The sequence below is a fragment of the Rhinatrema bivittatum genome, chromosome 4, assembly GCF_901001135.1.
Source record: "Rhinatrema bivittatum chromosome 4, aRhiBiv1.1, whole genome shotgun sequence".
Lineage (NCBI taxonomy): Eukaryota > Metazoa > Chordata > Amphibia > Gymnophiona > Rhinatrematidae > Rhinatrema > Rhinatrema bivittatum.
Genome location: NC_042618.1, coordinates 421,441,773 through 421,464,758, shown reverse-complemented (window position 1 = coordinate 421,464,758; position 22,986 = coordinate 421,441,773).

Genomic DNA, 22,986 nt, shown 5'->3' with positions numbered 1-22,986 from the left:
AATGTCATTTTCCATTAGTGTTAGTATGAATCTGAAAGTCTCTTGATATGAAATCATAGGGCATTCACTGACTGTTGCCACATCAGAGCAGTCATTATGCATTAACACCATGTTAATGTGGCCAAGGTGACCAGATACAAAGACGTTCCAATCCACCCTTAGCGCTGGGGTGACACTGTTATTCTGAGACAGTCTCCTATACTGTTCTCTCTCTAAGCTGTGTGGGAGCCCAGCTTGCACGTTCTAACTGCGGACTGCACTGCAGCCGTCTCCCAATTTGAACACAGGTGACCAGCAGGTCCCATAGGATTTCATGGGATCCACCTGCCCAACAAACTTCCATTGCCTCTTCCACAACATCAGTCAATATGTTCCCACCACTTGGATTGTTGGCAATGGGGAGAAAAGTGCTTATTTCAGTATTTATGGTTTGTAGAAAACTTTATTTGCATAACATAGAAACATAGAAATGTCGGCAGAAGAAGACCAGACAGCCCATCCAGTCTGCCCAGCAAGCTTCCACACATTTTTTTCTCATACTTATCTGTTACTCTTGGCCCTTATTAGTCACTTTTTGGTTCAAGTTACATTCCACCACCACCATTGATGTAGAGAGCAGTGCTGGAGCTGCATCTAAGTGGAGTATCATGCTTAATTGGTTAGGGTTAGTAACCGCTGCAATAAGCAAGCTACTCTCATGCTTATTTGTATACCCAGACTATGCAATTCAGTCCTTGTTGGTTGTTGTCTGAATATAATCCTCTTTTCTTCATTCCCTCTGCCATTGAAGCAGTGAGCTGCGTTGGATATGTATTCCAAGTGAAGTATCAGGCTTATTTGGTTTGGGGTAGTAACTGCTGCAACAAGCAACCGCTTTTTTGTGAATGCAAATCCTTTTTTCCACATTTCCTCTTGCTGTTGAAGCATAGAGCAATGTTGGAATTGCATTAACTGTTTGTATGTTTATTGAATAAAGGTATTAATCACCAAGTAGTAGCTGTCGTTCTCGCAAGCCACCCCCGTGCCTCTTCTCTTCATTCACATCCTCTAGACTTTTTGGATCCACAGTGTTTATCCCACGCCCCATTGAAATCCTTCACAGTTTTGGTCTTCACCACTTCCTCCGGAAGGACATTCCAGGCATCCACCACCCTCTCCGTGAAGAAATACTGCCTGATATTGGTTCTGAGTCTTCCTCCCTGGAGTTTTAAAACGTGACCCCTGGTTCTGCTGATTTTTTTCCATCATTAGCTGTAAAGGGCATTGGTAGTAGTGGCAGTCATGGAGTGTGGGCCTGTTAGCTATTGGGACCTGTGAGTGCAAGACCTGTGACTTAGTGTGCACTCACGGATCCCTCTTTGGTTTTCCTCCTCCTCAGGCACAGACTTTCTGTTCTATATGGAAACCCATGCAGGAGCCTGGGCCACTAATGAGCCTGTGAGCAAGACAGAGTAATCATTCACACATAGTGGCAAACAGGAAGTACCTATCCTGATTGAAGGAGGTTTAGGGGCCTTCATTTTCAGTTTTTATTTTATTTTTCCTGGGAATTTCAATGTTATAACAAAACAATCTGTGGAACAGTGACTTTATTATAACACACAGGAGAAAAATCAGTAGAAAAGTCGTTTTTTTCTCTGATTTTTTGTTACAACATTGAAATTACCAGGAAAAATAAAATAACTTAGGGAAAAGCCACTGCTATTAATTGCATCAGTAGCATGGGATCTTCTTAGTGTTTGGGTAATTGCCAGGTTCTTGTGGCCTGGTTTGGCCTCTGTTGGAAACAGGATGCTGGGCTTGATGGACCCTTGGCTTGACCCAGCATGGCAAATTCTTATGTTCTTATGAAGGTCCCTAGGGATGTTTTATGCATCCAACCAGGGCAGACAATGCAAAAGCCTGTGATTTGATATTGAGGGAAAAGGTCCCTGCTTCTGATATGAACTGCCACTTTTCACACTGCTCCAATAACAATTATTAGCCAGATAGACTTGGGGATCACCATCTCTTCCGGGAGTCAGCAACATGGAGAAAACTATCTCTACATTAGAATCTGCCAGGTGCTTCTTCGTGTCCCATATTAGCCACCGGTGAAGATAAGATGCTGAGCACAATGGACCGCAGTTCTAACCCAGTATAGCACTTCTTATGTTCTTATAATGCATAGCATGAATTGCTAAAATGTGAGAGAAGTTCCCTGCCACTGGAGTATATCAAAACTCTCTGTTCTTGAGGCTTTTAGACATAATGCATGAGGTTCTCATAGTACCAAGAATGATTTGCTAGTGACAGAAAACCTGTCTGCCTCCAAGGGCTGCAGACAAACTGAGCCAAGTTCACAGACCATGCGTATTTCCATATAAAATGGTAGCGAGAGAGAGTGTGCGTGTTTGTGTGTGTTACAGCTAAGAGGATGGAAAAGCAGCTTAGAAGCCTTGAAAGAACCCATCCACTCTTGTTAAAAAATGTACTATATTGTCAGACCCATCACGCTAGTTAGACTATATTGATCTCAAAAACCTCCACCATCTCCGTGGACTGTACAGTGAATCACATGTCTATTCAGAAGGCACAGGTTGTGAAGATCGTAACCTGAATGATTTTCGAGGACATGTAAATTCATTGCCTCCCTTCATTTTGATTAGCATAAAATCTCTTGAGATCTCTCAGCCTTTTAAGGAATCTGTGGAAGTAGCAGGAATGATATTGCGTGCCTTCAGCTGACAGTTTAGGTTTTATTCCAGCAAATAACCAATTATCTATGAAACACACCTTCCAGCCAGCCGAGGACTAATTTATGATCTTGCGTCAGGCAGAGCGAGGAGCAGTGGGATTAACAGTGATTTCCATAGTCACCAAAATAAGCATGTAAAGCACGGAAAATGAAATGACAGCCAGTGTGCCCTCCCTATCCTAAATCTCTTCAAGCAGGGGGTGCGGGGGGGGGGGGGGGGAGAATAAAACATTTTCATGACTTTCTTTTTATCTGTATCTACAAACCTAATTTGCCCAGGAGGCAGAAGGTGAATGGAAATTGCCATCTCATGGTCAAGCTGACCTACAGGCTGTCAGAGTCCTGAGGAATGCAAGCACCGTGCGTGTTGCAGAGAAGCCAACGGAAGCGGAAGGGGGTATTGATATCCTCCAGCAGCATCAGGCCCTGCTGTGGGTTAGCAGGGCACCCTGCAGACAGCACGGCGAAGAATACCATCAGCACAAACCTTTCTGGGGAAAAAAAAAAAAAAAGAATTAAAAACCATCACACGCTTAGCGAGGCTAAATGAGTATTCAAATTGACTAATAAAAAAGTAATGAGAAAAGCCTGCAGCCCCGAACAGCAACCCAAAAAGAAAATCAACAATATATGGCTAGAATGTCTGCATGTTACATGGCAGGCACTGGGGGTTTCAGATGAGAAAAATAAAGTACCAAAATAATACAAAATAACAATTAGTAAAGGATGATGCTAAACCTAAGGGGACCCGCCAATAAACCAGAAGATAAATTGTTCTTCCAATACGCTGACAGGTTGCGTTTAGGGCATGGAATGATTGTAATGTCAACTCCATCGGTAAATCTCATAATTGCATCTCAGCGTTTAACTGTCACATGTTTTCATTTCGACAGTTTCATGCCGTCTTCTCCTTCTTGTTATTGGGAGACTTTAGACAGTGGGCTCCAGCCTGAAGGCTTCGATGCCATCTTCTGTAGCCTGCAGCCCTTTCCAAAGTGTGTTTTTAAACTGGATCACTTCTTAGTCATTCTTGGCAATCTCCCTTTGCATCGTGTTTCACCCCTTGGAAAACTTCCTACATTGGTTCTGTTATATATGTCCATAAATAAAGATTCAGCATCTCACCTTCCAATATGGCTAAGATCACAGTGATGTTTCATCAATGAAGAGCTGTGCACTTGGTGGGACATTTCTACATCCTTTGGCCATGTTCTGTTAATATTAGAAACTAGCTGGAAGACTAATTATTTAGTATCTTGTCAGTCATTCCATCTCGGTCTTCACCATTCATTAAAATTATTTTACTGAAATTGATGGCTTGGCTAATGGGCGCATTAAGATTCTGACCAAACTTCTGAGGCTGCATACCCAATAAGTTATACAAATAAAGCTATATCTTTGTGTAGCAGGACCCCATTTTAGTGCTTTATCCTCAACTAAGGGTGCTATGGCTCCGGGTTCAAGTCCGGATGAGGTGAAAAATTTCTCTTCTGGGGCCCCTGGTGTTGTCAACCACAATCTCCATGACAACTTCACACGCTAAATCAAATATTTCCCGGTGGTGCCAAATAGTGAAAAATAAGAGCAGGGAAACCAAAATCAACACAACAGAGAGAAACTAGGAATCACAAAAGGGTTCATCCATTCCCTAGTAAGTCCACACTGGCGTACACACAAATAAAACACTGAAGTCCGTAGTCGGTGTTCAAATAAAATATAGTTCTTTACTGTAACTTAAAGAAGAGGCTCCAGGTCAAGATTACAAAAATAAGAATCAACATATGTTCACTGATAGTAAAAAGCAAATGGTTTCTCTGTCTATTCTTCTGTTTATTTCCCTTCCTGCTCTTGCACCTTCATCCTGATTGAAAATATCCCCACCAATAAGAGTGGGATAACTAACTAGAGTGTAGTTCTAGTTTTGGCATGAACTAGGCTGAAAGAGTAAAAAAAATCCCCAAATAAAAATACTAAACTGGATTGCAAAAAGTCAAACACTTCAACTGTAATCTAAACTTGCAGAAATACAAGTCTCTAAGTTATTGGCTAAAAAGGCTACATCCTTCTTTTTGCCCCATATTTTAACTGGTTGAATGGGCAAAAAGATCTCTGATCCAGTCCTTTGGGATACCAGGGGTATGCACGTACCTCGGGCACTGTTCAATCAAAATCCAAAAAGTCTCTTCCTCAAAACCATTTCACCAAATGCTTGAATTTCCTTCTGTACGATCCTTGTGGAATCTCCAGCTCTCCAACCACCTTGCTTTGAGATCCTGGGGAAATCTCTTTCATGAAACCCTGGAATGGTTTCAAACTCCTCATTCTTCCTCTATCGTCTTCCCACTCACCCACTGAAGCACTGGGCATGCTCCAAGGTACTTTATATCCCGTAACAGGTGAGGTTATAGCAATGGGAGGAAAAATCACACAGAGATTAAGTTAATGACTGGCGTAGCCCCGTCACATTTGGTTAAGATTAATAACTGTTTCTTCCTCTACCTGGCTTTTTCCTAAGAAGCTGATAAGTGGTTACCAAAAGGAAAATTAAAACAATCCAGACCCTGAACTCTGAGAATATGATAATCTGCAGAAAACGTCCTTGCTTAACCAGTGGATTTCTACAGGAATCTGAAACAGTTTATTGGAACACATTCTAGAAACACTGCAGACAGGTCTCCAGATCACCTGAGGTGGTCATTGGCCTAGAGGTGACACAGAAGCCTTTTTCCTAGGCCATACCCCTGTAGTGTTTGAGATGCAGTACAATACTTCATCTCCTTTTCAGTGATGAAGCCTCATACACCTGCCCTCCTTTTCTTCTACCCTCATCAATATATTATTCTGTTTTAGTAACAGAGTCAATACTCAGAGAGCCAGCGGGCAGGTAAGTTATATGGGTAAAGTAAGTTATCTTTCCTAAGCAAGTTTCTGGAAAAGGCGGTCTATCTGCAGTTGTCAAGATATGTGGTGAAAGAGAATGGTATACACGCCTGTCAGTCTGGATTTAGACAAACCACAGTACTGAGGTTTTACTGCCGGCCCTATAAGACAGTGTTCGAATGCATATAGACAGAGGGCAGGACTCTGACAGTCATGCTTGATTTAAGAACATAAGAACATAACATTTGCCTTACTGATCAGACAAAAGGTCCATCAAGCCCAGTATCTTGCTTCCAACAAAGGCCGACCCATTGACCCAGATCAAAAGTACCCAGCAGGATCCCAAGGGATAAAATGAATTCCATGCTGCCTTCTTCCAGGGATAAGCAATGGATTCCTGCAGCATTTGATATTGTAGATCATCAGTTATTATTTTAAGTGGTTATCTTTTTTTTACTTATGAAAGGATTAGGCAATTGATGCATTAGATGATTTTTTTATGCATGTACAAATCTTTGGTGAGCCAGATGACCTGTAGGGTACCTCTCATTTTATTAATCTTTATTTGACCCAGTGGCTGCTATAATTTAAAGCTTTGGAATCCAGTGTGTTTCCTTTGCTTATGGCATATGGTTATTAGTACATACAGAGTCCAATCAATTGCTGGCTGTGGAAAGCCTGAACAATTACCTGAGAGCAGTAGCTGACTGGCTACTAGATCATAAACACAAGTTGAACTCTGACAGATACCATAGGTTAGCAGGAGCAACAAATTACTTACAACTTATGGGAAGCAGAGTATGGTATGCAGCATTGGTGTTCCCTTAGATTCCAAGGTATCGATACGGAATCAAATATCAGCAGTAGCCTCTTCCTCGTTTCTCCACCTGTGGATGATTCATAACGATCTGAGGGCTATTACGCATGCTTTACTCTTAAATTATTTGAATTAATTCAGCACACTTCATTAGGGATCAGCAGGGATTGCACTCGAGTGGCTGCATACGGTTCAGAACACGATGGCTTGAGTGCTGATGGGACTTCTGATAGGGACCAGATTACTCTGTGCTGTATGAATTGCATTGGTTGCCAGGGTCTCAACAAATCAAATTTAAATGTGTGTTCATTCTGTTTAAATGTCTGCTTAATCAAGGCCTGGGTTATTTAATCAGCTGCTCGATTGCTTATGTTTCCTCTAGGAAATTAAGATCTGCAAATCAGGATCTCTTAAAGATCCTAGCATTATTTCAGGCTAGGCTAGCAGTTTCACTCAATGCTGCTTTCAACTGTGCTGCCCCTATTCTACGGGATGAGGTTCCCTTGGAAATATGGCGAGAAAAAAATTATTTGAAATTTCATAAGCTGGTTAAGTCCTGGTTGTTCACAGAAACATTTGGAGACTAATGCCTGGAGGGCCTGGATGGGGAGAAACCAGATTTGGTGGGTTGAATGTGAATTGATGTGGTCCCTGGCTGTTGTTAATGCAAATGGGGTTGGGTTTGAAGTATGCAGAGAAGCAGATGGAGGGTCTAGGATACTGTTTTTAGATTTCAGTTAAATGTGTTTATATATCGGGTAGCAGGAGAGAGATTATGATTTTATGAATTTATTGACTGAATGTATGGAGTATATTATGTTGGACTGTGAATCAGTTATTTACACTTTCGAATAATAGAAGGACTAGGGGGCATTCCATGAAGTTAGCAAGTAGCACATTTAAGACTAACAGGAGAAAATTCTTTTTCACTCAATGCACAATAAAGCTCTGAAATTTGTTGCCAGAGGATGTGGTTAGTGTAGTTAGTGTAGCTGGGTTCAAAAAAGGTTTGGATAAGTTCTTGAAGGAGAAGTCCATTAATGGCTATTAATCAAATTTACTTAGAGAATAGCCACTGCTATTAATTGCATCAGTGGCATGGGATCTTATTAGTGTTTGGGTAAATGCCAGGTTTTTGTGGCCTGGTTTGGCCACTGTTGGAAACAGGATGCTGGGCTTGATGGACCCTTGGTCTGACCCAGTATGGCAATTTCTTATGTTCTTATGTTCTATTTTTATTATTTGTAATTGTACACCACTTAATGAGTAATTAATTTAGGCAGTGTATCAAATTTAATAAATGAATAAATAATACCTTTTCCCAGATATTCAGCAGGATATATGTGCATAGGTCTACAGCTGAATATATCCACATAACTTTACCCAGCTACTTCTCCAAACAGATTTGTACACATAACTTTATATGTGCATACACAACCTAAATTTAGCCCTAAACCTGAAATGCCTCCATTGAAGTGCCTTTTTATCTTGATAAATTTTGTGCTCACAATGAGTTGTGCATACAATTTATGCAGTGGGTGGGGGGAGATATTCAAATTTGGGGTTTGTGTGCTTAACTATCTGCTATCACAGTTTCACCTGCTATGCAGCCTTTCCATGTCATGGTTTCACCTACTGCATAGCCTCCCCTCCACCAGAGGTCCTCAGAAAGCTCTGCTCCCAACTGCATAAGTCACTACTTCACTCATCACCTCAGCCCGAGGCCTACTTAACCCAGCTGTCCAGCCCCTCAGTGCCTCTTCATTGAATTACATTGGCTTCTTGACCTGGCCACTTCTCACTATTCTACCATGCCTTGCAGCCCACCCAGGCCTCCTGCCTTATCTTGTGGCCTATTAAGGCCTTCCACATTTCCTTGCGGCCTACACAGGCCTCTTGCCTTGCCTTGTGGCCTACCTGTAGGGAATAGCAAATCCTACTGACTCAGCCCTTTCACATACCTCGAATTCCCCATCTCCAACATGCAGGGCACAGCAAGATCCAACTGCCGTGAACTCTAAGCTTGTAAGCAGCCCCCATTGCTTAAAAGACAGGATGTCTGTCTGCCTGCACGCAGCTGCCTGCATGAGTCATACACATATATAGTATAAGCTTTAGCAGCCAACGAAACTGCTCTTGACACATCCCTACTTCCTCTTATGCAGCTGTCACACTTAGGCAGCTAGGTTAGCACCTCTCAACTGCCTCATGTCCAGCTTGTGACATCCCCCCTCCCTGCCTGAATACACTGCTCGCTTGCACGTACTCAGCAAAAGGCCAGGACACAGACATATATGGTATAAACGCTGTAGCAGCCAATAATATGATGAGCATGTATTTACAAGAGCCAATAATGTTAAGGCACATCTGTATGCTATGTGTTATGTACAATAAAAGCGGAGCCCCGGAAGGGAGGAGGGAAAGATCTGATCTGACCTTCCCGGGAGCCTTCACCACGAATCCTGCCTGATGTGTCTTCATTGCCGCAACACTACCCAGATCTCCTATCTGGGTATCTTACCTTGCTCTGCAGCCTCTCTTGGTCTCTTGCCTTATTCTGGGCCTTTCCAGGCTTTCTGGCCTTGTTCTGCAGCCTCTCAGGCCTCCCTGCTATACTCTGTGCCCTCCTGGGCTTTTCTGTCTTAACTTTCAGCCTCTGGGCCTACTAGGACTACCTTGCTCAGTCTCATGCCCTGTTGGGCTTTCTTGTTTCCTGTTGCCTGTCTAGTCCTGACCTTGTCCAGTCCTTGTTCAGTCGAGTCCTTGTCTAGGTCTGTCCTTATCTGGTCCTTGTCCTGCCCAGTCCATTTCAGTCCCATGTCTAATTCCTAGGCCTTGCCCTTGGTTCCAGGTCCCAGGCAATATCTGTATCCAGCCAGCCAGTACTTGTATCCAGCTCCCTGCCAGTGCCTTGTCTCCAGCTTCCAGTCAGTATTTGAATCTCCATGATGTTTGCCAGGAGGAAAGTCCTACTGGCCCTCAGAACCCAAAGACTCAGGCCTGCAGAGGAGGTGGCTGGTTACATAGAAGACCAGCTCCAGTCTTGTCCTGCAGTCCTGTATCGCTTCTGCAGAGGTGCTCCCTGATTCCAGCCTGCCAGACCGTGACACTCTCATAGCGTCTTTGAATATTAATCACTTAAAAACTATATACTGCATGTGTTAAAACATTCAAGAAATAAACTCCATGAGCAACAATTAAATCTATATTTAAGAATCAGAAAAGGAATTTAGGGAAGCCAAACTGCCAACAATATTCCACCAAAGTCTCTACTTAATGAATGACCAAACGTACTGAAACAGCAATTATTTTATGCAAATGAAGGTTAAAGGTCACCACCAACACTGCTGCAATAGTGTAAAGTGAAATGGGAAAGAGATAAGAACCTTCCATGACCGCCATCCTACATCTATCAATCTCAGGTATTTGGTGTCCATTGGGACACTTGGTAGATTAGCTTAGAATGGTGCCTTTAACGCACATTTTTTCTCAGTTTTGATTTATGCTTCCTGCAGCTGTGACCTTTGCAGTAACACAGTAGCAAAGAAGCTTTTGCTACATGTTTTAGTATGGTTTTTTTTTTTTTTAAGTTAGAAGCTTTCTAGGTAACACAAATGATAATTTTATTTTTAAAAGTACTGTAAATAAAAAGACAGTCCTACAGTGTCTTAAAATTGCATTTTTATTAGACAGGTAGAAAACACGCAGAACCAGTGCTCTAGAAATGTGAGTATAATCTAGTTCAGGCAAGGTAGAGCTGCAGTGCTCATGCAGCTTGCAGGAGTTGTCCTAGGAAAGAGTCATGGAAAAAAAAAATGACAGAGAACATCTCCATGACAAAGCAACTGATAAAACGAGAAAAATCAAATGGACCAATTTCATGAGAAATCCCAGACACTAGGTTTACTCTCTACCATGTTAATAGTCAGCCTGATGTCCCAGTATTGACTGCTAACGGTAATCGCACCTCTCATACTAGAGATGGATAGATCACTTACATAAGGAAGGAATTTGAAGCTACTCCTAACCTTATGAGCAAGGGAGCTAGAGTCAATTATTTCCGTTTGAAGGGAAAAGCTGTAATATTAGAAATAAAACTTATCTGGTATCAGAATGACAGATCCATTCACAAGATAAGAAATGTTGATTGTATCAAAAATATCTTTTTAGTTACAGCAATAAAGAGAGATGGGTCGATCCAAGTTTGCTGTATTGCAATTCGGCACCAAACTGGATCATCAATCCACATTCTGCCTGTGGCTCATGGCATAAACTGCTTTTTTAAATCCAAAGCTCATAAGAGATGAACAACTTTTATCTCATGATAGGATTCCTAAGCTGCGAATATTTGTGTAAAAAAAAAAAAAGCTGCATTTATCCTGGGGAGGGCAATTTCCACAGTCATTTACGCATGTAAATTGCCATCCTCTATTCAGCAACAAGTACACGAGGGATTCCTCAGCATGTCTACTTTCAAATGCATTAAAAGGAAGCGTTCTCGGATGCAGAAACCAGCACAAGTCCATTCCATTTTCAAATGTATACGTGTTATTTTACCCCCCAGTTGGCCATCCACACAAAACCGCAGGTACAATGCACCTGGGCGCTTTTAGCATGCACACTTTACACTAGCTAATTTGTAAAAGGGAATGACCTGGATAGTTTCTCCTTGAGAATTAACTACCAAGTACATGTATTAAAAGCATGTGTACAATTTCCATCTATACAGGTGGCTGAAAAATGCCCCCATAATGCTTAGTGATCCTCACATGCATTAGAGAAAGGCCTAAACCTTGACATATATAATAACCCTTAGTCGGTGGGGATTAGGGGGTTAGATCCCAAAGGCACACAAACTTATTTGTTCTCTTCAGGGCATACATCCGACTAGCACTATTCTCATATTTAACTCTCTATCCCAGGGCGGATTCTTTCTGTGGGGGGAAGCTCTCGCTTATGGCCCAGATGATGGTGTGTTATTTCCGAATGAGTTGTAAGTAGCTGCATCCCAAGGGGTGAGATGCAGGGACAAATCAGGCAGGACCAGGCTCTGGGTGTTAAAACAAAGTTCACTGATTTTGCATAATTAAATTAAAGTCCAATTTATCCATAATATTGAAGTTACAGCTGATTGATAGTACAGGTGGGAGTTTCTTGTTAGGTAGGGGTCCTTAATTTCAGACATCTGGGTAAAGTTTCTTATGGAGGTGTTATGTGCACAAAGCTCTCCCAGCGGCTAAACAGGAATCCTATTGGAGGGGTCCCATCAATCACAGAAAAACAGTCCTACCTGAATCCATCTCATTCTTGGACACCCAGCCCGTCTTGATCCCATGAGCGAAGATCCAGTTGGGATCTCCCGATCTTGATCATTCTCCTTAGATTTATTATGGGAGACTTCTCTTGTAAAGTCTCTAGAAAAAGGGGATGAAGCTAGCTCAGCTCTGCATCCCAGTGGGAAGGGGTGAATCAGGAAAAACCTCCCCACACAACAAATGATCAAAAAATACTTCTAAAAGGTAAAGATGGATACATCTTCGCTATCACTATTTCTCTCAGAATGATCTGTCACTGGTCTTGCCCACCTAGGGAGTAGAGTTGTGCTCATGGGTCTTCAGTCCTCAGGATGAGAGCCCTTTTTACCCCAAAAGGGCTCAAAATGTATCTCTTTGTAATTAATATGAGAAGGACCCTCTGACAGGGAGTGCTCGATGAGGTATCACTTCAAACTGAAGGTGGATAGTGAGCCTGGGAGGCCTCACCAGAGAGTAAAACCAAAACGTCCTCATCGTTCAGAGACTCTCTAAAACTGATCACATTGAGTTCTAAAATGGCTGGGCTAGATAGGCTGAAGTGTCCAACCACAGCCCTCCAGGTTGGGAGGAGCTGAGGAGGAATAGAAGGCTCACTGATAGTGTGTTCTATACAGGAACCGAGTGACATCTATTGACCAACCCATAGGGGTGCCACATATATAAAAAAAAATCATTGCTATTCGGTTTTGTCTCCCTCTTGTGAACAGTTTGTAATTGTTTCACATTATTATATCAAAGGGAACTAAATTGTTTTTTTTTTTTAATATACCCTCTGTAGCAATAAGGTGCAAAAAGGTATAGAATACATAGTCCTGTGCCTTGCATTTGAAATAATTTTGAAATAATATGTAGTATGGTTCCTGCCTTCAGAAACCCAGGAAATGTGATTATTTAAGTAGCATCCCCCCAGAGAGATCTATGGTATTTGTGCATTTATTCTTAAACCCAGAAGCTATAGACATAGGGAGGATAACTTTAAAACACCTGTGTACACCAGCATATACATGTGTATGTGGCCACATGCCAATTTACTATAGGGATAGATATTCAAAAGACATTTAGATTGATAACTAAAAATTATCTGTCTAAATTGCTTAGCGCGATATTCGGCGACTTATCCGCCTAAATTCTAGCTAGATAGCTCTTTATCTGACTAGAATTTAACTGGATATGTCGCGAGTGTTCCTGGGTCAGGTAGGCATTCCAGGGAGGAGCGAAGTTAGCCGGTGAACCTAACCAGCTAATTCTGGCCGAGCTGCAGGCAAGTCTAAAGTTAATCGAATATACCTAGGTATATTTGGCGATGCGATGGGTGTATCTAGCTAACTTAATCTAGCTGCTCAGCAGCTGAATATGGATCCCCATAGTATTTTATAATACGTGCATATTATAAGTACGTGTTTTATAAAATACAAATAATTCTAACACACAAGATACGTGCATACATAGACTTACGCACAAGCACATGCAATGCATTGAAACCACATATATAAATGGATTGAATGTGTGTATTTTAACCACCTATTTTAAATATAGATATGTATAAATTTTATGCATGAAAATAAACTAGAACAAATTTGCGTAAGTTCCAATTTATACACATAAGTTGGCCAATTTTAAAACATGTGTGCATTGAGAAAATTAAACATAGAAACATATAGAAACATAGAAATGATGGCAGAAGAAGACCAAATGGCCCATCCAGTCTGCCCAGCAAGCTTTCACTTTTTTTTTTCTCTCACTCTCTCATCCTTATCTGTTACTCTTGGCCTTTAGTACCCTTTTGGTTCTATTTCCCTTCCACCCCCGCTGTTAATGTAACCTTTTGGTTCTATTTCCCTTCCACCCCCCACTGTTAATGTAACCTTTTGGTTCTTTTTCCCTGCCACCCCCGCTGTTAATGTAACCTTTTGGTTCTATTTCCCTTCCACCCCCACCATTAATGTAACCTTTTGGTTCTATTTCCCTTCCACCTCCACTGTTAATGTAACCTTTTGGTTCTATTTTCCTTCCACCCACACAGTTAATGTAACCTTTTGGTTCTTTTTCCCTTCCACCCCCGCTGTTAAATTAACCTTTTGGTTCTATTTCCCTGCCACCCCCGCTGTTAATGTAACCTTTTGGTTCCATTTCCCTTTCACCCCTGCCATTAATGTAGAGAGAGCAGTGCTGGAACTGCTTCTAAGTGAAGTATCTAGCTTAATAGGTTAGGTGTAGTAACCGCCACAATGAGCAAGCTACTCCCACGCTTATTTGTTTACCCAGCCTGTGCCATTCAGTCCTTGTTGGTTGTTATCTGTTACTCTTGGCCTTTAGTACCCTTTTGGTTCTATTTCCCTTCCACCCCCGCTGTTAATGTAACCTTTTGGTTCTATTTCCCTTCCACCCCCACTGTTAATGTAACCTTTTGGTTCTTTTTCCCTTCCACCCCCACCATTAATGTAATCTTTTGGTTCTATTTCCCTTCCATCCCCGCCAATAATGTAACCTTTTGGTTCTATTTCCCTTCCACCCCCGCCATTAATGTAGAGAGCAGTGCTGGAACTGCTTTTAAGTGAAGTATCTAGCTTAATTGGTTAGGGGTAGTAACCGCCGCAATAAGCAAGCTACTCCCACGCTTATTTGTTTATCCAGCCTGTGCCATTCAGTCCTTGTTGGTTTTTATCTGAATATAAATCCACTTTTCTTCATTTCCCCTGCCGTTGAAGCAGGGAGTTTCTTATTGAAATTGAAGTATCAGGCTTAATTGATTCAGGGTAGTATTCGCTGTAGCAAGCAAGCAACACCCATGCTTATTTGTTTACCCAGCCTGTGCAATTCATTGCTTCTTGGTTGTTATCTGAATATAAATTCACTTTTCTTCATTTCCCCCTGCCATTGAAGCAGGGAGCTTCTCTGCATATGGATTGAAAGTGAAGTATCAGGGAAATAGAACCATGCTTATTTGTTTACCCAGACTGTGTAATTCAGTCCTTATTGATTGTTGTCGGACTATAAAATCATCTTTTCTTCATTCCCTCTGCCGTTGAAGCAGAGAGCAACACTGGATATGCATTGAAAGTGAAGCATCAGGCTTGTTTGGATTGGGGTATTAACCGCCGTAACAAGCAAGCTACTCCCAGCTTTTTGTGAATGGAAATCCTTTTTTCACATTTCCTCTTGCCTTTGAGACATAGAGCACTGTTGGAGTTGCATTTACCGTGTGTATGTCTATTGAATAAGGGCATTATCTCCAGGTAGTAGCAGTCTTCCCTGCAAGCCTCCCTCTCTTCCTTCACATCCTCTAGACTTTATGGATCTGCAGTGTTTATCCCATGCCCCTTTGAAGTCCTTCACAGTTTTGGTCTTCACCACTTCCTCCGGAAGGGCGTTCCAGGCATCCACCACCCTCTCTGTGAAGAAATACTTCCTGACATTGGTTCTGAGTCTTCCTCCTTGGAGCTTCAAATCGTGACCCCTGGTTCTGCTGATTTTTTTCCAATGGAAAAGGTTTGTTGTTGTCTTTGGATCATTAAAACCTTTCAAGTATCTGAAAGTCTGTATCATATCACCTCTGTTCTTCCTTTCCTCCAGGGTGTACTTATTTAGATTCTTCAATCTCTCCTCATAAGTCATTCGATGAAGACCATCCACCTTTTTGGTCACCCTTCTCTGGACTGCCTCCATCCTGTCTCTGTCCCTTCGGAGATACGGTCTCCAGAACTGAGCACAGTACTTCAGGTGAGGCCTCACCAAGGGGATTATCACTTCCCTTTTTTTACTCGGTATTCCTTTCTCTATGTAGCCCAGCATTCTTCTGGCTTTAGCTATCGCCTTGTCACATTGTTTCCCCGACTTCAGATCGTTTGACACTATCACCCCAAGGTCTCTCTCCTGCTCCGTGCACATCAGCCCTTCACCCCCCATCAAATACAGTTTTTTCGGATTTCCACTCCCCACATGCATGACTCTGCACTTCTTGGCATTGAATCTCAGCTGCCATATATTCGACCACTCTTCCAGCTTCCTCAAATACCGTCTCATTCTCTCCACTCCTTCCGGCATGTCCACCTTGTTGCAGATCTTAGTGTCATCCGCAAAAAGACAAATTAACCAGTTTACCAATTAGTCCACCAGTTTGCTGAGTCCTTCTCCAGGTCATCGAGACCCTCCTGTTTCTTCAGCCTGAACTCTCCCCAGTTCACCCATCTTATCAGTAGTACACATTAAATACGTTTAATACCGCTTACACCAGATAATTAGTAGGTGTAAAAATACAGGCGAAAGTTGGAAAATGTACATATGTGTCTTAATAGTAACTTACATGTGTAGCCCTACCCCAGAATGCTCCAAAAAGCCCCATTTTTACATGCATATATGTGTGTGTGAAAGTGAATATATGTGCATATTTTTGGCTTTTATAAAGTATGGAATAGGCGAGTAGAGGCTACTTATGCATGTATGTGTTATATTTTATGCTCGCAACATTTTGAAAACTCACCTTTAAGTGAATGGTTTTGAAAAAAGCAAGTTTGCTTACCGTAAACGATGTTTCCGTAGATAGCAGGATGAATTAGCCATGCTGTCATGGGATCTGTCAATCAGGCCCGGGAGGCGGAGCTTGTCAAAGCAGAGAACAGAGCTTTGCTCTCTGCGGCTGCGCGTATGTTCCCGCGCAGGAAAGTAACGGACTCTCCTCAGTCTGTAATTAAGCTGTAGTGTAGTCGAAGACTAGGTGACTGCCAGGGAGGAGGGTGGGTCAGCATGGCTAATTCATCCTGCTATCTACGGAAACATCGTTTACGGTAAGCAAACTTGCTTTTTCCCGTCGATAGCAGGGCTGAATTAGCCATGCTGTCATGGGAGTCCAAAGCTCCCGATCACGTCATATATGACATATGTGATTGGACGTGATCATTGACAGTGTGGCAGTCACTGTGGACAGGAGGATAGAGAGTGCAGTATTGCTTGCCCTATCTTCGCATCCGTGGTTGCTTGCTGGTCAAGGCAGTAATGAGATGTGAAGGTATGCAGTGATGACCATGTAGCTGCCTTACAAATGTCAATGGGTTGCACATTCTTCAGGTGTGCTAAGGATGTTGCTACTGCTCTGACTTGGTGAGCTTTAGGAGTAGATTGTAAATGTAAATTCTGCTTGTCATAGCAGAATTTGATGCATTGCGCTATCCAACTGGAGATGGTGCGTTTGGCTACTGGCTGTCCAGGAGCCTTCGGGTCGTAGGAAACAAAGAGTTGAGAAACACGGGAGTCCGAGTTCGTCCTTTCTTTGTAGTGTGTTAAAGCTCTTTTACAATCCAATGTGTGCAGTAGCTTTTCCCTATCATTTGCATGAGGTTTAGGGAAAAATATTGGTAATTCCATTGACTGATTGAGATGGAATGGGGTAACTACCTTTGGTAGGAAGGATGGGTGAGTTCGTAGAACTACCTTTTGTTGATGAAATTGTAAGTATGGAGGATAGTGGACCAAAGCTTGTAACTCACTAACTCTTCGTGCTGATGTTACTGCAACCAGGAATACCACCTTCCAAGTGAGGTATTTCATGTGTACTGAGTCCATAGGTTCAAATGGAGAAAGCATGAGCTGTTCCAGAACTATGTTGAGGTTCCAAGGGACTGGAGGTTTGGATACCGGAGGACGAATGTGTGTTAACCCCTTTATGAAACGAGTCAATAATGGGTGATTGGATATAGGAATGTCATTGATTGGTCTATGATAGGCGCCTATGGCGCTGAGATGAACTCTGATGGATGATGTTGCTAGTCCAACTACATATAGAGAATGAAGATAATCAATGAGCAATTCCGGGGAGCAGTCCAATGGCGGTACACCTTTGGAAGTGCACCAGGTAGAGTAGCGTTTCCATTTATAGCTATAATTTTTCCTGGTTGAGAATTTTCTTGATTGTAACAAGATGAATTGTGCTGAAGTGGAAACTCCTTGTTCTGTCAGGAGGAGCCTTTCAATCTCCAAGCTGTTAAGTGTAGAGATGAGTGTAGCGGGTGTAGAAGTGTTCCTTGATCTTGGCTGAGAAGATCTTGACGATTCGGTAATAGAATTGGATCCTTGATGGATAGTCGAAGTAGGAAACTGTACCATGGTTGCCTCGGCCATGCAGGGGCTATGAGTATCAGTTGAGCTTTGTCCGCTATGCACTTCTGAATTGTTCTTGTTATGAGAGGTATGGGAGGAAAGGCATACAGAAGGCCTGTCGTCCACGGAATGAGGAAGGCATCTTGAGCAATCCTGAATTGGCTTGGCCTTATCGAGCAGAATTGGGAAACTTGAGAATTGATCTCTGTTGCAAAGAGATCTATGGAAGGTGTCCCCCACTGTAGAAATATGTCCTGGACTACTTCTGAGTTGAGTGTCCATTCGTGGGGATGAAAGATGCGGCTTAGCCTGTCCGCTCTTGTGTTTGCAACTCCTGGTAGGTAAGTTGCTTGTAGGTGTATGCAATTTTTGTGAGCATGTTCGAAGATTGTCAGGGTCTCTTTGCAGAGGGGCCATGAACCGGACCCTCCTTGTTTGTTGATGTAAAACATCGCTACTTGGTTGTCTGTGTAGATCATGACCCTGCGTCCCTTCAGGTGGTCTTGGAAGACTCGCAATGCATTGCGAATCGCTCTGAGTTCCAGTAGATTTATTTGTAGATTCTGTTCTGAGAGTGTCCATAACCCTTGGGTTTCGTAAGTCTCGAGGTGTGCACCCCATCCCTTGCGAGATGCATCTGTGGTTAGGACTGCATTGTGAGGAGGGGGGCTGAACAGTGCTCCCTTGGACATGGTGGAGTCTAGGAGCCACCATGCTATATCTTTTTTCATTTCTGCAGTCAGCAATACTTTTTGCGTCAATGGTTGTGAATGCTGTTTCCACTGTCGTTTCAGACCCCATTGTAGGCGTCTCATGTGTAGCCTGGTGTTGGGCACCATGAAATTCGCCGCTGCCATGTGGCCCAAAATTACCAGGACTTGTCTTGCTGACGGCCTCTGAGTATGTTTCAAGTTGTGCAGAAGTTGACGGAAATGTGATAGTCTGTCGTCTGGGAGGTATGCCCTGTTGCACGTAGTGTCCAGGCATGCGCCTATGAACTGTAACTGCTGTGTTGGTTGTAGATGTGATTTCTGAAAATTTATCACCAACCCTAGTTGTTGTAAGCAAAGTATCACACGATTGAGGTGATCTTGTAAGATATTCGGAGTTGAGGCTATTATTAGCCAATCGTCCAGGTATGGAAAGATGGTTATACCTTGTTTCCTGAGATGAGCCACCACCACTATCATGCATGCATTTGGTGAAAACTCTGGGTGCAGCCGATAGTCCAAAGGGAAGAACTTTGTACTGGTAGTGTTGATGTCTGTAGCGAAAGCACAGGTAACGCCACGAGGATGGATGGATTGGAATGTGCGTGTAAGCATCCTTCAGATCGATGGAGCACATCCAATCGTTGGTTTGAATGAGAGGAAGAATTGACTTCAACGATACCATTTTGAATTTCTCCTTGGTGAGAAATTTGTTCAACTCCCTTAGGTCTAGTATGGGGCGAAGGCCTCCAGACTTCTTGGGTATGAGGAAGTACGGGGAATAAAATGCTGCTAGTTTGGGGTGTGGGTGGATTTGTCGAATTGCTTGTTGTTTGCGAAGTAAAGCAATTTCCTCCCCCAGTTGTGGATGGGAATTGTAAATCTTGAGTGTGGAAAGATGAGGCAAGATGGGTTTTGTTACAAATTGGAGTTGGTAGCCTTGACGTACTATTTCCAGAACCCATTGATCTGATGTTATTATTTCCCAGGCTTTCAGGCAAGCACAAATTCTGCCTGGAGGAGCTTGATGTTGTGGTGGCGGCTGAATCACTAAAAAGATGAGGTTGGCTTTACAGCAGTAGTCGGCTGTTGTGCCTGTTGCCTTTGGTTACGTGGTTTACCTCTTCGTTGATTTGAGGTATTATTTTGTGGAGCAGGACGTTGGTAGGCAGGGTATGGCTGCGTACGAAAAGATTGATAAGATCTATAGGGCCTTCTGCCATATGATTGTCTATGGGTAGACCCCACATAACGACGGGTAGTCGAGTAAATGGGATTTGATGTTAGAGATTGTACTGCTAGAGCTTCCTCTTTTAATTTACTTACTGCGTCCTGGAACTTTTCTCCGAACAAGTTATCTCCCGTGCATGGGAGGTTCGTTAGTTTCACATGCAAGTCATCTCTTATGGAACTTGAACGTAACCATGCTAGTCTGCGGGCTGCAATAGCTGCTGCAGACGCTCTGGATGACGTTTCATGTGCTTCATAGATTGATCTCAATAGATGTCGAGAACATTCTTCCATATCATGAAGAGGTTGAGGTATTTGTTCCGCTACTGAGGAATGTATACCTTTCATAGCTTGCATACACTCATACAGATATTGCACCATATAGAACTGATGTTGCATAATTCTTGCCGTTAACATTGAATTATGGTATATTTTCCTACCAAATTCATCCAAATATTTGTTGTCTTTCCCTGGGGGGAAAGTAGTGTGCAGTTTTGTTTTCTTGAATCTTTGCAACGCCGACTCTACTACGACTGATGCGTGAGGCAATTGTGGTAGAGTGTATAGTGATGCTTTCTTCATACGAAATTTCATGTCTGTTTTCTTAGAAACAGCTGCAGTTGTATAAGGCGTTTCCCAGGACTTTTGTAATACAGAATGTAGAATTTCTTGAGGTGGAAGAGATGTTGGTTCCACCTGAGTATCAAATATCTTTAGAAGTCCGAGAGTTTCCGCTCTAGGGTCTGCTTCTTTTTGTACCTCTAGGTGTAGAATTGTACCCATTTTTTCTATGAATTTTGGGTATGTAAGGTCTTCAGGAGGCGAATGTGGCTCCTGTATTTGGTCCTGTGTGTCTGACAGACATCCCACCGATGATGATGGGGATGTTTGTATTGAAGGAGAATCAAAATATGTATCCTGTAGATGAGTAGGTGAAGTTGGTTGGTTTGTCCTGGGAGATGTTGGTGGTTCCGCCGACTGCTCTTCATTAGACTGTGCTTTATGTTTTATAGCATTGTTCTCAGAAGTATTATATATTTTAAAAGATGATTGAAGCGTCTCGTAGAATCCTTCTAGAGACTGCGACAATTGAAAAAATGCTTCTCTTGTATGAGAGGGCATTATCATACGATTGTCTTGTTGTTTTGGAATAATTGTTGGAGGTGACGTTGTAGGAACCTCTCTATCTCTCCGTGTCTTTTCGTCTGGAGCATTTTTGAGAACTTCTGAATCTGAAGAAGTGTTAGAGGAGAGAATTTGTACCGGTTTTCTTAATGAGCCGGTAGTAGACGGAACTTTATGAGATGATTTAGAAGTCGAATGACTCATGTCCCATGTCGCACTCCTCTTTTTTAATCTTTTAGAATGGGAGTGATGTGAGTACTTATGATAGTCCTCAGATGCAGACTCCGTATCTGTGACTTCCGTCTCGGAAGAAGAGGTGTGTGAAGGGTATCTTTTTCGCTTCAACTTCCTCTTTAATTTTTGAGGCGAGTAATTGTGGTCTCTACGCCCAGATCTTGATGTATGCGCTGAATTAGATTTATGCGCGGATATGTGTTTACGCGCAGATGTAGAGGTATGCGCAGGTATGCGCGTATGCACGACTGTAGACTCATGCGCACTTGCATGTCTGTGCGCGGAAGTAGAATTGTGCGCGGTTGTAGTTTTATGCGCATGTTTCTTTGATTCCAAGCGCACAGGGTTTTTCGGCGCCGTGCGCATAAGTTTCTTCATAGTCGGCGCCATGCGCTCAAATGTTTTCGGCGCCGTGCGTACAGGATTTTTCGGCGTCATGCGCGTAAGTGTTTCCGGCGCCATGCGCTCAAATGTCTTCGGCGCCGTGCGTACAGGTGTTTCTGGCGCCGTGCGCATATTTAGTCGGCGCGGTAGTTTTCTCTGCGCCGTGCGCACCGGAATCGCTAAGTTGTGCGCAGACTCTGACTTTGGCGCCGGTATATGCGCATTTGGCGCCATAGGCGCAGAAGTCTTCGGCGCGGAGGAATCCTCCTCCGATGAGGTACGTTGCAGCTCTACAGGCACTGGGGATTTAGTAGGACCCACTGGCCTTTGATTTTTTGCTTTCCTCTTACCTCCTATAGTGGAGGACTTAGGTTTAAACGGCAAAGATTTCTTCTTTGACGGAGCCGATGAAGTGAACGGGCCAGGCGAAGAATGAGCCTCTGACGGATCGCGGGAGGCAAAAAGTTCCTGAAGCCTATAGGCCCTCTGTTTTAATGCTCGTGGTGACATTTTTGAACAAAACTCACATTTTTCTGTATGGTGATGCGGCCCGAGACATTGATAACAGCGATCATGTCCATCCGTTACCGACATCCGTTTTCCACAGCTACAGGGTTTAAACCCGGGTTTAGACATTTTATTTCTGTTTTTTTTTTAAAAACTGAGGAGAATAACAGCTCCGCGTGCGTTCCCGCTCGCGGAAAAAACAGACTGAGGAGAGTCCGTTACTTTCCTGCGCGGGAACATACGCGCAGCCGCAGAGAGCAAAGCTCTGTTCTCTGCTTTGACAAGCTCCGCCTCCCGGGCCTGATTGACAGATCCCATGACAGCATGGCTAATTCAGCCCTGCTATCGACGGGAAATAAGTATATTTGGATTTATTTTATTGGAGTTATTTTATTGTAATCATTTTTTATTCATACCAAATTCTGCTTGAGTTAGTATCAGTTTATGGCATTCCTTGATATCATCAAGCAATGGTTAAATGCTTGTTTGCCAACAACCAATGTCTAATAATATGCAAATGAGTTGACTGCAAAGTACTTTATACTGGATGGTGTGGAAAGAATACTAATTGATAGGGCTACATTTTGTTATTAATTGTATAATCAAAAAGATAATTACCTCTAATGTCAAGTATTCATTATGTTGGACACTTACAGGCTAATTCTGCCCATATTAGTGCAAAGTCTACTTTTTATTTATTTTAAATTCATTTTCAAAGGGAAAATACAGGCATACTTCCCCTTTGAAAATTATCCCAGGAAACTACTTGCACATATTTACACCTGCTAATGTGTCCATGTAGCTTTTCAAAAAAAATTAACTTACAGACTTTGGAAAATTCAAAAGTATATATGTAATTCTAAACTCCCCCCAACTTCGACCACAAGAATGCCTCTAACACTGAAAGTAAAAGTACAAGTATACACAGCCAATGCCTGTACTTTTCTTCACAAA